The sequence below is a fragment of the Oncorhynchus kisutch genome, linkage group LG4 (assembly GCF_002021735.2).
Source record: "Oncorhynchus kisutch isolate 150728-3 linkage group LG4, Okis_V2, whole genome shotgun sequence".
Classification (NCBI taxonomy): domain Eukaryota; kingdom Metazoa; phylum Chordata; class Actinopteri; order Salmoniformes; family Salmonidae; genus Oncorhynchus; species Oncorhynchus kisutch.
Genome location: NC_034177.2, coordinates 62,377,191 through 62,392,902, shown reverse-complemented (window position 1 = coordinate 62,392,902; position 15,712 = coordinate 62,377,191). Strand labels below are relative to the sequence as shown.

The 15,712-nt window shown below is 42.8% G+C and overlaps 1 protein-coding gene across 2 annotated transcripts in view; it reads left to right on the top strand.

Moving 5' to 3' along the window:
• The first annotated feature begins 13,417 nt into the window (after window positions 1–13,417).
• LOC109889812 (gamma-aminobutyric acid receptor subunit pi) overlaps window positions 13,418–15,712 on the top strand; it is a 65,694-nt gene continuing 63,399 nt past the window's right edge. Inside the window, exon 1 of one of the 2 annotated variants that reach the window (XM_020481546.2) lies at window positions 13,418–13,724. The gene's annotated coding sequence lies outside the window, so the exon portion shown is untranslated. The remainder of the gene's footprint in view (window positions 13,725–15,712) is intronic. The other variant, XM_020481545.2, reaches the window with a different exon arrangement.

Below are 15,712 nucleotides of genomic sequence, written 5' to 3'. Positions count from 1 at the left end.
TAACAATCCAAAAGGGGTAGGCAAGAGAATGGTCATGGACAGGCAAAAGGTCAAAACCAGTTCAGAGGTACAGAATGTCAGGCAGGCTCGAGGTCAGGCAGGCGGAAATGGAGTCCAGAAAACAGTCAAAGGTCACAACCGGGAGGATTAGTAAAAGAGAATAGAAAAGCAGGAGCACAGGAAAACCATGCTGGTTGACTTGAACATACAAGACAAATTGGCACAGAGAGACAGGGATAAATACACCAGGGAAAATAAGAGAAACAATCACAAGGGCAGGTGAAACAGATCAGGGCGTGACAGTTACACTATATAGTGTCCAACCAATCTCAACGGATTGGATACAATTGTCTCATTCAATTTAATATATAAGTTAAATTGCCATACTACCTTTTCAGGCCGTTTATTGGGATAATGCACAGACGGATTTGTTCCAACCAATGAGACATTGTTAAACATTTCCACTAACTTAGACAAAGCTTTGCTTTCAGGTTGACTAAAGTTCATTCATTTTAGCCTATACAGGTTTGATTAATCATTCAAATGTATTAATTGATTAAATAGTTTTTTACCAGCTCAATGGTGTCTAGGGAGACATTAACAGCATTGTGAAATTCCACCTTTGCTGTGGCGCCGGAAGAATGGCGCTGGAAGAAATAGCACCGGAAGAAATGGCAGCAGTTTTACGGGCGCCCAACCAATTGAGCTATAATGTGGGTTTTTTTGCGATATTTGTAACTTATTTTGTACATAATGTTTCTTCAACCAAGAGCTTCTGGATATCAGGACAGCGATCACTCACCTCGGATTAGACGAAGATTGTTTCTACAACAAAGACGATGCACAAGACATTCTCTAAACACCCCACAGGACCGACATCCCCGTTATTTGCAAGAGGAAGAGACGCAGGTATAGAGGACAATGAGCCGGATGCCTGGTCGGGACCCGGCGAAGGCGACTGGGAAAGCTGTCGTTACCGTCAATATTACTCGCCAACGTGCAATCATTGGACAATAAATTAGACGAGGTACGATCACGAATATCCTACCAACGGGACATCAAAAACTGTAATATCCTATGTTTCACGGAATCGTGGCTGAATGATGACATGGATATTCAGCTAGTGGCATATATGCTGCACCGGCAAGATATGCTGGCACTAAGACCGCACTCAGTCAGCTGTATAAGGAAATAAGCAAACAGGAAACCACTCACCCAGAGGCGGCGCTCCTAGTGGCCGGAGACTTTAATTCAGGGAAACTTAAATCAGTTCTACCAAATCTCTATCGACATGTTAAATGTGCAACCAGTGGGGAAAAAATTCTAGATCACCTGTACTCCACACACAAAACTCTCCCTCGCCCTCCATTTGGTAAATCCGACCACAACTCTATCCTCCTGATTCCTACTTACAAGCAAAAATTAAAGCAGGAAGCACCAGTGACTTGGTCTATAAAAAAGTGGTCAGATGAAGCAGATGCTAAACTACAGGACTGTTTTGCTAGCACAGACTGGAACATGTTCTGGGATTCTTCCGATGGCATTGAGGAGTACACCACATCTGTCACTGGCTTTATCAATAAGTGCACCAAGGATGTCTTCCCCACAGTGACTGTACGTACATACCCCAACCAGAAGCCATGGATTACAGGCAAGATTCGCACTGAGCTAAAGGGTAGAGCTGCCGCTTTCAAGGTGCGGGACTCTAACCCGGAAGCTTACAAGAAATCCTGCTATGCCCTGCGACGAACCATCAAACAGGCAAAGCGTCAATACAGGGCTAAGATTGAATCATACTACACCGGCTCCAATGCTTGTCTTATGTGTCAGGGCTTGCAAACTATTACAGACTACAAAGGGAAGCGTAGCTGCGAGCTGCCCAGTGACACAAGCCTACCAGACGAACTAAATCAATTCTATGCTGGCTTCGAGGCAAGCAACACTGAGGCATGCATGAGAGCATCAGCTGTTCCGAACGACTGTGTGATCACGCTCTCCGTAGCAGTCGTGAGTAAGACCTTTAAACAGGCCAACATACACAATGCTGCGGGGCCAGATGGATTACCAGGACGTGTGCTCCGGGCATGTGCTGACCAACTGGCAGGTGTCTTCACTGACATTTTCAACATGTCCCTGATTGAGTCTGTAATACCAACATGTTTCAAGCAGACCACCATAGTCCCTGTGCAATGACTACAAACCTGTAGCACTCACGTCAGTTGCCATGAAGTGCTTTGAAAGGTTGGTAATGGCTCACATCAACACCATTATCCCAGAAACCCTAGACCCACCCCATTTGCATACCTGCCAAACAGATCCACAGATGATGCAATCTCTATTGCACTCCACACTGCCCTTTCCCACCCGGATAAAAGGAACACTTATGTGAGAATGCTATTCATTGACTACAGCTCAGCGTTCAACACCATAGTACCCTCAAAGCTCATCACTAAGCTAAGGATCCTGGGACTAAACACCTCCCTCTGCAACTGGATCCTGGACTTCCCGACGGGCCTCCCCCAGGTGGTGAGGGTGGGTAGCAACACACCTGCCACACAAATCCTCAACACTGGAGCTCCACAGGGGTGCATGCTCAGTCCCCTCCTGTACTCCCTGTTCACCCATGACTGCATGGCCAGGCACGACTCCAACACCATAACAACCAATGATTCTCCCACCATCGACATGCCGCCACCCCCGATGAAGACCTGTACAATGTCGCTGAACCATATCCTGGTTTCCATGCACAGTTAGTACAAATACTGCCGGAGGCTGATGCACTTGTCAATGACACTGAAAGGCATCAATTGAGAGAATTGTTTAACAATCACAGTGAGATCTGGATTGCAGTGTTACGGGCATTCATGTGGTGCATATTTCTACGCCACCCGGAGCAGCTCCTACGTTTGTGAGACAATACAAAATTCCATTTGCAGCATACGCAGTGGTACAAGAGACTGACTCCCTATTAGCTAAACGGATAATACGGGAATTTAATAGTGCATACTATGCTCCCGTGGGGCCTGTTCTGAAACCACCGGGTAAATTGTGTCTTACCATTGACTTCACAACTCAACAAGCTGGTTCCATTGTCTTGTTGGCCAATGGCACAGCTCGATCAAGAGTTGCCAAAGGTGGAAAACGCCAAGTACTACTCCACCATCGACGTGGCGAATGGTTTCTGGGCCATGACAGTCGACCCTGAAGTTGTCTTTCTCTTTCTCGAACAAGCGTTTTACATTCATTCATTGCCCGTTCAGGTATACGAACTCCCCCTCAGAGTTCAACATATTCCTGCACAGGGCAATGCCAGACGCGACCTCCAGGGGGACGTGTTTGCCTAACTCAGGATGGCAGGGGCTAAGTTGGCCATCATGAAAGGACAATGTTGCAGACCAAAGTAAACTACGTTGGGCTTCTGGTGGGTGATGAGGGCAACCTGCCGCAGTCCGCAACATCAAAACACCTACAAACCTTCATGAGGTGCACAATTTCTTGGGAGTATGTAATTACTCTTGTCAATTCCTAGAAAACTTCATCAACTTGTCAAAGCCTTTGACCCATTGTTACGTACGCCTCTTGGAGGAGGGAACGCAACACCCTGCTACACTCAACTCCCCGTGGAGTGAAATAGGTATGTGATGTTAGGTGCGGGTAAAGATGACAGAGGCAGAGAATATCACCATTTACAGAGAATTGTGCCGGTAATTGTACCGAAAAGGGGCCGGACAGAATCAAAACAAAGAAAGTAAAGGTTAAAGAGTCCCCTCTCCTACCTTACCTGCCTACCCACTACTTACCTAACCTTAACATCACCTGGCACGCTAACCAAAATACAGGGGGTGGTCTGCCCAGGTCTTACCTAGTGTGCAGAGACAGAGACATACAACGGGTATATGTATGCTGGCAGGCCTCTTGCCTAAGCACTCCCAAGGTGCCTTCCCCTTTCGCCCTGGGAACAAATTAAACAGAATAATACAAACTTAAAGTGAACAATTTCAAAAACACTGAGTCCTATTGTCACACACATACAGTGGGGCAAAAAAGTATTTAGTCAGCCACCAATTGTGCAAGTTCTCCCACTTAACAAGATGAGAGGCCTGTAATTTTCATCATAGGTACACTTCAACTATGACAGACAAAATGAGAAAAAAAATCCAGAAAATCACATTGTAGGATTTTGAATGAATGTATTTGCAAATTATGGTGGAAAATAAGTATTTGGTCAATAACAAAAGTTTATCTCAATACTTTGTTATATACCCTTTGTTGGCAATGACAGAGGTCAAACGTTTTCTGTAAGTCTTCACAAGGTTTTCACACACTGTTGCTGGTATTTTGGCCCATTCCTCCATGCAGATCTCCTCTAGAGCAGTGATGTTTGGGGGCTGTTGCTGGGCAACACAAACTTTCAACTCCCTCCAAAGATTTTCTATGGGGTTGAGATCTGGAGACTGGCTCGGCCACTCCAGGACCTTGAAATGCTTCTTACGAAGCCACTCCTTCGTTGTCCGGGCGGTGTGTTTGGGATCATTGTCATGCTGAAAGACCCAGCCACGTTTCATCTTCAATGCCCTTGCTGATGGTAGGCTTTGTTACTTTGGTCCCAGCTCTCTGCAGGTCATTCACTAGGTCCCCCCGTGTGGTTCTGGGATTTTTGCTCACCATTCTTGTGATCATTCTGACCCCACGGGGTGAGATCTTGCGTGGAGCCCCAGATTGAGGGAGATTATCAGTGGTCGTGTATGTCTTCCATTTCCTAATAATTGCTCCCACAGTTGATTTCTTCAAACCAAGCTGCTTACCTATTGCAGATTCAATCTTCCCAGCCTGGTGCAGGTCTACAATTTTGTTTCCGGTGTCCTTTGACAGCTCTTTGGTCTTGGCCATAGTGGAGTTGGGAGTGTGACTGTTTAAGGTTGTGGACAGGTGTCTTTTATACTGATAACAAGTTCAAACAGGTGCCATTAATACAGGTAATGAGTGGAGGACAGAGGAGCCTCGTAAAGAAGAAGTTACAGGTCTGTGAGAGCCAGAAATCTTGCTTGTTTGTAGGTGACCAAATACTTATTTTCCACCATAATTTGCAAATAAATTCATTAAAAATCCTACGATGTGATTTTCTGGATTTCTTTTCCCGATTTTATCTGTCATAGTTGAAGTGTACCTATGATGAAAATTACAGGCCTCTCTCATCTTTTTAAGTGGGAGAACTTGCACAATTGGTGGCTGACTAAATACTTTTTTGCCCCACTGTACCTCAGAAGTAGCGTCTACAAAATACTTTCAACAAAACTGTCTCTGAGCAACAAACAACACAGGACATCCAAGAAGCTCTTGCTCCTAACAAACAAACACTGGATTTCATCCAGCTGCAGAAGGAGTTTGTAATTGCCGACAGCTGTATCCCCTAACGAGAGGGTGGGATCAGACTTCCAATCGTCGATGGGGCTGACCAATAAGCTGCTTCGAATCCAGGAAGCCATTTCCTGAAATACACACATACATGTACCCAAACAAACCCAAAACAAAGAAACTGGGGAACGTAACACCTGTCTTCTTCAGAAGGACGCCCCATTTGTTTGGGAGGGCACTCACGACGAACCTGTGGCTTCTTTGAAAAGCCTGCTTTGTGAGGCACCCTGCCTGGTGTACCCCAACAAAGACAATATGCTATTTTTGGAAGTCGGTTTCTCAGAGCACTGCCTTAGTGCTGGGTTGTACCAAAAATACAACCGTGTGGTTGCTTACGCGAGCAAAACATTCAACCCTGCTGAACACAAATTCTCAGACTGCGAAAAAGCGCTGCTGTCGACAGTTTGGGCGATCAAAGACTTCACCAGTAATGTTGGAGGACCAAAGGTGATCATAGAAACATGTTACCAGCCTGTGACTTTTCTGAACAGCCAACGAGTCCGGGAGGGTGCTGTACAAAACAGCAGAATAGTGGCTTGGCTGATGACGCTGCAGAGCCGTGATGTAGTAGTCAACTACGCAAAAGCGGAAAAAAACTGCCTTTGGGCGGGGCTTTGGCAGTGTGACAGTGGTGTGGTGATGATGAAACCAACTTAACACTTCACACCACACCTCCCCTTTGCCATCGAACCAACACTACTTCGAAGAGAATTTATGTCTTGGCATGCCGATGGCATTTGTGGATGGCTGTTCTTACCACCATCGAGAAGAACAAGAAACGCACACCTATAAAGACGAGGTGCTGGCTAGGCGGAGTAGAAACTTGAAAATAAATGAGAGCCGCACACTCTAGGAGCTCAGATGCAAAAATGTAATACCAACGTTTCGACAGCCAAGCTGTCTTCATCAGGGTATAATCACAAACACTGCGGGATGACTCGTTTATATAGTGTCAAAAGACACAAGTGTCTGTAATCATGGCCACGAGTGGCCTAATACCATTGGTTAATAATCAAATATTAAAATGTCATACAAGGAACAGCATACAATCAAATGGATAGCATATGATCATAGATTAATTTAACTACACAAGTTTACAAACAATTACAATGGCAAAGTCACAATAATCACAAGAATGGCTTCAGATCAAAGCGCAAGGGTCTTTAAATTAAAGATCCAGGCAGCCTCTCGTTTTAACAATAAATTATCAAGGTCACCCCCTCTCCTAGGGAGGGTGACATGTTCGATGCCAATATAACGCAGAGACGAAATCGTGTGGCCTGCCTCCAAGAAGTGGGCCGCAACTGGATAAGTAAAGTTTTTACACCTAATGGTGCTACGATGCTCTGAGATACATACTTTTAATTCGCGCTTTGTTTTACCTACATATTTTTTTACCACAAGGACAAGTTATAAGATAAATAACTGCCTTAGTGGAGCACGCTATAACACCTTTTATTGGGATCGATTTCCCTGTTTGTGGGTGTTTGAAGGATCTACATTTATAAGTGCCATTGCATTGAGCACAGCCATTACATTTGTAATTTCCATCCAGTAGGGGCGCAAATAGACGTTGTTCAGGAATATCTTGGGGTGGTAAATCAGAGTTTACCAATTGGTCTCTGAGTTTTCTGCCCCGCGAGAATACTACCAAGGGAAGGTCCGAAAACACATTACCGAGACTATCATCGGATTTTTAGGATGTGCCAATGTTTGTGAACAATTCCCTTAATTTGTTCAGAGCACTTTGAATAGCGGGTAGTTAGAACGCAAGAATGCTTCTTTTTGCGAGACTGACCTTGAAAAAGGTAATGTCTCGTTTTGTTTTGAATTTTCTCAATGGCAATATTAATCTGATCATTCTTGTAGCCCCTCTCCTTGAACTTTCTTTCCGTCTCAGCCATATTTCTGTCGAAATCGGATAGTTTTTTGCAAATTCTTTTGATTTGACAGAATTGGCTGTAGGGCAAACTATTTTTCAAGGGAAGTGGGTGACAACTATCAGCCCTCAACAAACTGTTACGATCAGTGGGCTTCCTGTAAAGATCAGTGTATAGAACATTATCTTCACACAAGATCAGAAGATCAAGAAAACTGATTTGACGTGTATCAGATTGCATAGTAAATCTCAGATGCTCAGAACAGGAGTTAAGAAAAGCATGGAACGCCTGGAGCTGTTTTGCATCACCCCTCCATAGAACAAAAATATCATCAATATACCGTTTCCAAATAATGATGTGAGGCAAGAAAACATTTTTGAGAGGTTTGAAAATAGGCTGCAGGCACGCGCATCTACGAGATGTCGCACCCTACGGGGTAAGAAGAAACGACTATCAGAGGCAGAGGAGACCGTTCACACGTTCACAGAACCCGGTCCCAGAACCCACGGCCCTGAGTGTCTTTAATTTATCAAGCAAGATATTGAGCCCTGCCCATGTCTCTCTGCTTAATAAAGGGTTATCTTTTCTGCCTACAACCCAGTGCAACGATTTTGATGTTTTAGGTAGACATGTTTAAGTTTTTTAGAAACATCCGTTTAAGGGAATACTTTAGCTCCCCTAATTCTGACACTTCTATTGAACCAGTAGGTTGCTCTCCTGCACATACTCCGACTCCTTTTAGAAGCAAGAGTTATTTTATACCTCCAGCCAATCGCAATCACTCTATCGAGACATATTGCAGACTTGTGGAAAATGTTGGACTTCTCATTAAGAATAAACAGGGATCCAAATCTTTCCATAATTTACCCAAGAATGAATAACAAGCTTTGCTTGATTTACAATCTGATACGTCAGTCCTTATTCGTCCCGCTGATAAGGGTGGGTCGATTGTACTCATGGATAGGACAGCTTATGTACATGAGTGTCATAGACAGCTGCTTGACAACACCTTTTACAAGAAACTCAGAAGTGACCCCACTTCCCAATTTCAGAATACTATTTTGACTGTCCTAGATGGGTATTTAAGTTCTGGTCAGATAACCAAAAAATAACATGCTTTTTTGGCTATTCAACACCCTAAAATTGCCACTTTCTATACTTTGCCGAAATTACACAAGAATGTTACACAACCTCCAGGGCGCCCTATTGCAGCGGGCATTGATGCAGTAACGGCCCCTCTATCTACTTTTGTTTACTTTTTTATTAGACCACTCGCAGAACAGCTCCCCTCCTTTGTAAAGGACACCAGCAGTATGATCTCTATCATTGAATCTCTTGATCCTCTCCCTGAGAATACCTTGTTAGTTACTTTTGATGTTGAGTCATTATACACTAATATTCCTCACGAGGGCGGTATTGAAGCTATGGAACATTTTCTTCTGCAACGTGGCCCTAATGAACTACCTTCCAGTGCATGTATTGTAACATTGTCTGAAATAGTACTTACGCATAACTATTTCATGTTTCTAAATTATTTCTTTATTCAGACAAAAGGTACTGCTATGGGATCCCCCATGGCTCCTAATTATGCTAATTTGTATGTGGGTTACATGGAGAAACAGTCTATTTTCAATCCTCTCAAAAATGTTTTCTTGCCTCACATCATTATTTGGAAATGGTATATTGATGATATTTTTGTTCAATGGAGGGGTGATGCAAAACAGCTCAAGGTGTTCCATGCTTTTCTTAACTCCTGTTCTGAGCATCTGAGATTTACTATGTGTAACGGCTCTCTTCTATCTCCTCCTCTGGCGAAGAGGTAGAACAAGGATCGGACCAAAATGCAGCGTGATGATGATTCATGATATATTTTAATGAAGGAAAAACTATACATGCAGAAACTACAAAAATAACGAAATGAAATAACGAAAACCGAAACAGCCCTATCTGGTGCAAACACAAAGACAGGAACAATCACCCACAAAAACACTCTGATGGTTAAATATGGTTCCCAATCAGAGACAACGATAATCACCTGACTCTGATTGAGAACCGCCTCAGGCAGCCATAGACTACGTAGACACCCCACAAAACCCCTAAGACAAAAACACACCACAATAACCCATGTCACACCCTGGCCTGACCAAATAATGAAAGAAAACACAAAATACTAAGACCAAGGCGTGACACTATGCAATCTGATACACGTCAAATCAGTTTTCTTGATCTTCTGATCTTGTGTGAAGATAATGTTCTATACACTGATCTTTACAGGAAGCCTACTGATCGTAACAGTTTGTTGAGGGCTGATAGTTGTCACCCACTTCCCTTGAAAAATTGTTTGCCCTACAGCCAATTCTGTCGAATCAAAAGAATTTGCAAAAAAACTATCAGATTTCGACAGAAATATGGCTGAGACGCAAAGAAAGTTCAAGGAGAGGGGCTACAAGAATGATCAGATTAATATTGCCATTGAGAAAATTCAAAACAAAACGAGACATGACCTTTTTCAAGGTCAGTCTCGCAAAAAGACGCATTCTTGCGTTCTAACTACCCGCTATTCAAAGTGCTCTGAACAAATTAAGGGAATTGTTCACAAACATTGGCACATCCTAAAAATCCGATGATAGTCTCGGTAATGTGTTTTCGGACCTTCCCTTGGTCGTATTCTCGCGGGGCAGAAATCTCAGAGACCACTTGGTAAACTCTGATTTACCACCCCAAGATATTCCTGAACAACGTCTATTTGCGCCCCTACTGGATGGAAATGACAAATGTAATGGCTGTGCTCAATCCAATGGCACTTATAAATGTAGATCCTTCAAACACCCACAAACAGGGAAATCGATCCCAATAAAAGGTGTTATAACGTGCTCCACTAAGGCAGTTATTTATCTTATAACTTGTCCTTGTGGTAAAAATTATGTCAGAGCATCGTAGCACCATTAGGTGTAAAAACTTTACTTATCCAGTTGCGGCCCACTTCTTGGAGGCAGGCCACTCGATTTCATCTCTGCGTTATATTGGCATCGAACATGTCACCCTCCCTAGGAGAGGGGGTGACCTTGATAATTTATTGTTAAAACGAGAGGCTGCCTGGATCTTTAATTTAAAGACCTTTGCGCCCTTCGGTCTCAGCGTAGACTTTGATCTGAAGCCATTCTTGTGATTATTGTTTGTAAACTTGTGTAGTTAAATTAATATATGATCATATGCTATCCATTTGTTTGTATGCTGTTCTTTGTATGACATTTTAATATTTGATTATTAACCAATGGTATTAGGCCACTCTTGGCCATGATTACAGACACCTGTGTCTTTTGACACTATATAAACGAGTCATCCCGCAGTGTTTGTGATTATACCCTGATGAAGACAGCTTGGCTGTCGAAACGTTGGTATTACATTTTTGCATCTGAGCTCCTAGAGTGTGCGGCTCTCCTTTATTTTCAACTTACCACCATCTAGACCACTTGCAAGTTGGTGTGGAATTTGTATGGCACAATGACATTCCGTGCAAACACTTCAATTTCAGCTAGGCTTGCTTATCACACTGCAAACGGCAGTGCAACACAACTTGTCATAACTCGCAATCTGCACCGACTCAGACTACGCCAGACTCACCTTCTTATCCCAATATGCATATGCCAAGCACATGACCACTTCAAGTGGCCAAGAAGTGAAAAACAAAGAGCTCATTCTAGCTTGCGATGACCTCATCACCAAACACGACATATATTGTGTATTGGAAGAAAGGGACACTCCAAATTTACCTGGTTGTGACAAACTCTGCAACTACCATGCCGACAGCATGGCGAAATCTGGGTCAATTCACGGCATCCCTTCAGTGTTCGATGCTCGAGACGCATGGTGCCATGGTGTCTGCGGTAACGCGTAGCCATGTATAGCACTGCAGGAAATATCTTTGAACGAACATAATGTGTTGCTAACTCATTTATTCCCGAATGGTGACCCAGTAGCAATGCAAAACTAAGATGAGTCCCTCGCCACTTTGATGGCTTTCCTGTCAGATACTGTCAATCACCCAGTGTCAGAACTGGCTTTGGCAGGTTCACACGACTTGCGTTCGCTGTACACGACCAAAGAGCACCTCAGCACCTTATGTTTCAGAAACTGACATCACACGAAGGTGGGTGGTTCCTAAAACACAGAGGGGGATAAAGATAGCCCATGCCCACAACGAGCCATGTGGAGGCCATAGGGGTATTGTCCGAGGGTATTGTCGGACGGGCCATAGTGTCCCTGACCCACCCGTCTCAGTCTCCAGGATCTATGCTGCAATAGTCTATGTGCCGGGGGGCTAGGGTCAGTCTGTTATATCTGGTGTAATTATCCTGGTGTCCTGTGTGAATTTAATTATGCTCCCTCTAATTTTCTCTCCCTCCCCTCCCGGAGGACCTGAGCCCTAGGATCATGCTTCAGGACTCCCTGGCCTGATGACTCCTGGCTGTCCCCAGTCCACCTGGTCATGCTGCTGCTCCAGTTTCAGCTGTTTTGTTTTGAACCCTGACCTGTTCACCGGACGTGCTACTTTGTCCCAGACCTGCCGGTTTCGACTCTCTCTCTCCACCACACCTGCTGTCTTGACCTCTGAATGCTTGGCTATGAAAGGCCAACTGACATTTACTCCTGAGGTACTGACCTGTTGCATCCTCTACAACCATTATAATTATTCTTTGACTCTGCTGATCACCTATGAACGTTGTAACATCTTGAAGAATAATCTGGCCTTAAATACCATGTACTCTTATAATCTCCACCCGGGACACAGCCAGAAGAGGACTTTCCACCCCTCAGAGCCTGGTTCCTCTCTAGGTTTCTTCCTACGTTCCTGCCTTTCAAGGGAGTTTTTCTTTGCCACCATGCTTCCTTATCTGCATTGTTTTCTGTTTGGAGTTTTAGGCTTGATTTCTGTATCGCACTTTGTGACATCTGCTGATGTAAAAAGTGCTTTATAAATAAATGTGATTGATTGAGTGTAGCCCACAGCCATATGTCATAGCCATATCAGGGCCTAACATAAGGACAACTCAGAGAATGCTATTATGTTCTTCTGAAATAGAGCACATTTTCTTCATATCATGTTTCTTTAGACCTGTCTAAAATGAATCATGGATTCGTTAGACTTTTTAACAGGTCTGCATCAGTGGTTTATAGACTATGCATGGAAGCCAGGAGATGCTAAACTTGTTTATGTTAATTATTGGTCAATTACTGTGAGACTGGCAGTTATTTGCTTGACATTCACTACAGCCCTACACACCGGAAACTTTTGAGTGTGGAAAAACCCAGCAGAGTTGCAGTTCTTGACACATTCAAACCGGTGTGCCTGGCACCCACTACCATACCCGGTTCAAAGGCACTGAAATAGTTTGTCTTGCCCATTCACCCTCCGAATGGCACACATACACAATCCACATCTCAATTTCCTCAAGGCTTAAAAATCCTTATTTAACCTGTCTCCTCGGCTTGATCTACACTGATTGAAGTGGATTTAACAAGTGACATCAATAAGGGATCATAGACTGACAAGGAGAATCCAGGTGAAAGCTATGTCACTGACTGACTCGATGTGTGTAGCTACTTCTCTGTGGTGAGGCGAACTGTTAAACTAGCACTGACAGGATTATTTTCACTTCATTACTTCAGAGTACCAATAAATCAGCAAAGGCACATTACGGGCTGTGTCAAAGGTCCAATTATAACTATGAGAATATGCCACAAATCATATTTCTTTGTTGAGTTTCAAAGTTTAAATAGGACTACATGTAATGGAATAAATACATTTTATAGGCTGTTATGTAAAGTGCTGGCTAATTTAAGAATAGGATGTCTTCCATATGCTTGGATGTTGCCATCCCAGAAATGACATTCATTTCCTCTGCGATTGGCTCCTTTGGGCTTCAATAATTGACAGGCTACTATGCTTTGTTCGACAAGGACTTTGTACCGGTGTTAAATGGGAGGTGATTTTGCCACTGTCAATGTAGCTTCCCAATGAAAAATAAATTTAACTAAAGCTATTACATTATCCAATGGTGGTCCCAATTTTAATAGTTTTTTTTTTCATCAAGGGAATTATATAAATAGTGGAAATACATTAATTTGTTCAGAATGGGCCAAGTTATTGTTGGTGACATTCATCTCGTGCATTGTCTTTAGAGACCCAAAAGCCGCGGTAGGGTTGGAAGGTAGGACCTTTGCGATTCATTGTGCGTAAGCGGCTTCTCCTTGTCGACGTGAATTCGCTGACAGAGCACCAGTTGTTTTCGCGTGCAGATGTTGGCGACTGAAGTGGCTACCGGTTACAACTTTAATTTGAATGCTAATGAAAATTCGATGACACGTACTCTTATCGCTAGTATAAGCTGAAATGTTTGGTATGCGCTCGGACACCAATCACTACAGGTAAGAATGTGCCTACGTGCTTTTAACTTTGTAGTAGCCTGTTTAGCAAATATGATACAACCACCCTTAAATTTTGGCATGTACAATGAATGATTCTTGGGTTTGTACTTACGTTTTACATGTTTGAATATGGTTGAATAAACTAACCTTCAATCAAGGGAACATGTTTCGTTTGTTGAGCATATTGGTTTGTTTACAGCCAAGTCAGTAACGTTACGCTGAAGCTTCGTCGACTTTCAATTGTTTTTAAATGGTTTGCTTACTTATGTTTTGAATATGAAAAGTAGCCTAATAAACAATAACATTCGTAGGTTAATGTTTTATCATTATTATTATTATTTTTACAAATATCTCCAATATCACATTTGTGTCTTATACAAGTGAAGCACTGAACAATAGCCTATCTTATAATAATGTCATTATAACCTTGTGTATAGGGTGAAAACAGCTTTATAGGGATTGAGTGAACATTTCATATTCATTCAGTTTTGTGGATATCAACGCTGTGTGACTGTTGCGCTCATAAAGATTGGAGGTCGTGTGTAAATGTTCCACTTAAAAGAAAGGATGCTGTGGGGGTAAACTATAATTTACTGTATGGGTAGCCATGCTTTATGTTGAATGCTTGATTGACTATTACTGAGTACAATATTCACTTTGCCATTGCGGTTAATTAGAACATTTTAGTTGGGGTCAAGACCTCGACAAATTGCCATCACCTATTGTGCACTTGAATTATTTTTGGGAACGGGGATTTCAAAGTAACAAGGAGTGGCAGCGCTCACACCAGGTGAAGGTCATAAACACATTTCATACAGCCCCTCATGATATATGTAGATCTGCATCCATGTGTGGATGTGCGCGTTTTAGTGGAACTGGGTGTTCATGTGCTGATGGAGTGGAGGATTTATATGGTTATTCATTATTATGTAATGCCGGCTAATCTTTATTTGGTGCGTACAATTAATTGATTCTTCTTATCATGGGGTAATTGCAAGGTACGTAACGATTCACCGAAACGCATCGGTCCGGGTTCATCTGTCCACTGGAGCCCAAACCGATCCAAATGAATATTGTTTTATTCCGAAAATTATTCTTATCTGTTGTGACAATTGATGTGTCCTCTCCTGCTGTTCAGTAGCCCACCGAACTTGTATGCATGTAACTGCGTGTGTCTGATAACAACTGTGCGTGCGCACGTCGCACAGTGCGGTAGACAGCTAATCACGCCAACAAGGTAGGTCTATCTCTGTTCTAGGCTATTCGTACATCTGCTCGACACCGTCAGCATTCAGATTAGGATATGGCTTTTGCAATATCAAATCATTGGCTTTATTAGTTGAATTGTTCAGGTTCGCAATAAAGCATACTTTTGATACAAACAGTCATAGTATTTATATTTGGTCACTTTTAAAATAACAGGTAATTTCATAAAGTACATCAATCATTTATGCAAGCTGTGTGTACTGGCATTCATTAGAAAAAGCTGGAGAAGTTCTCCACTAAACTATTGGCTTTTGAGACGGGTGTAAACAAAGTTCCATTATATTAATTGGCTAAATGTCAATTAATTGGCTAAATGTTATGCCCCCCCTGGGGCATAAATTGATAGTGGGGTGGTAGATGCTCAGCCTGCCCTATGGCTCAGCTCTGGGTCAATGGCTGGAAGGGAACCAGCTATTGTCGAAATAATGGTTAGGGTTTTAAAATGCGATTTTTGACAGTAATTTGACAAAATATGAATCCCTTCTAGCCATGACACAGCTCAGGTGCAAACACACAACCTTGACATCGACACACACTCACTCATCTTAGAAAAGTAATCTCAGACAGATCCAGCAGCAGATATTAATTTAAAATGGAAAATTAATATGCTCACGCAAAAAATGTTAGTGTATCGAATCAAACTGAATCGTATCAATTCGTTCCCCTAATCAAACCGAAACTCCATATAGGACCCGATGTATCTAGCTAGATGCGTATCGAAC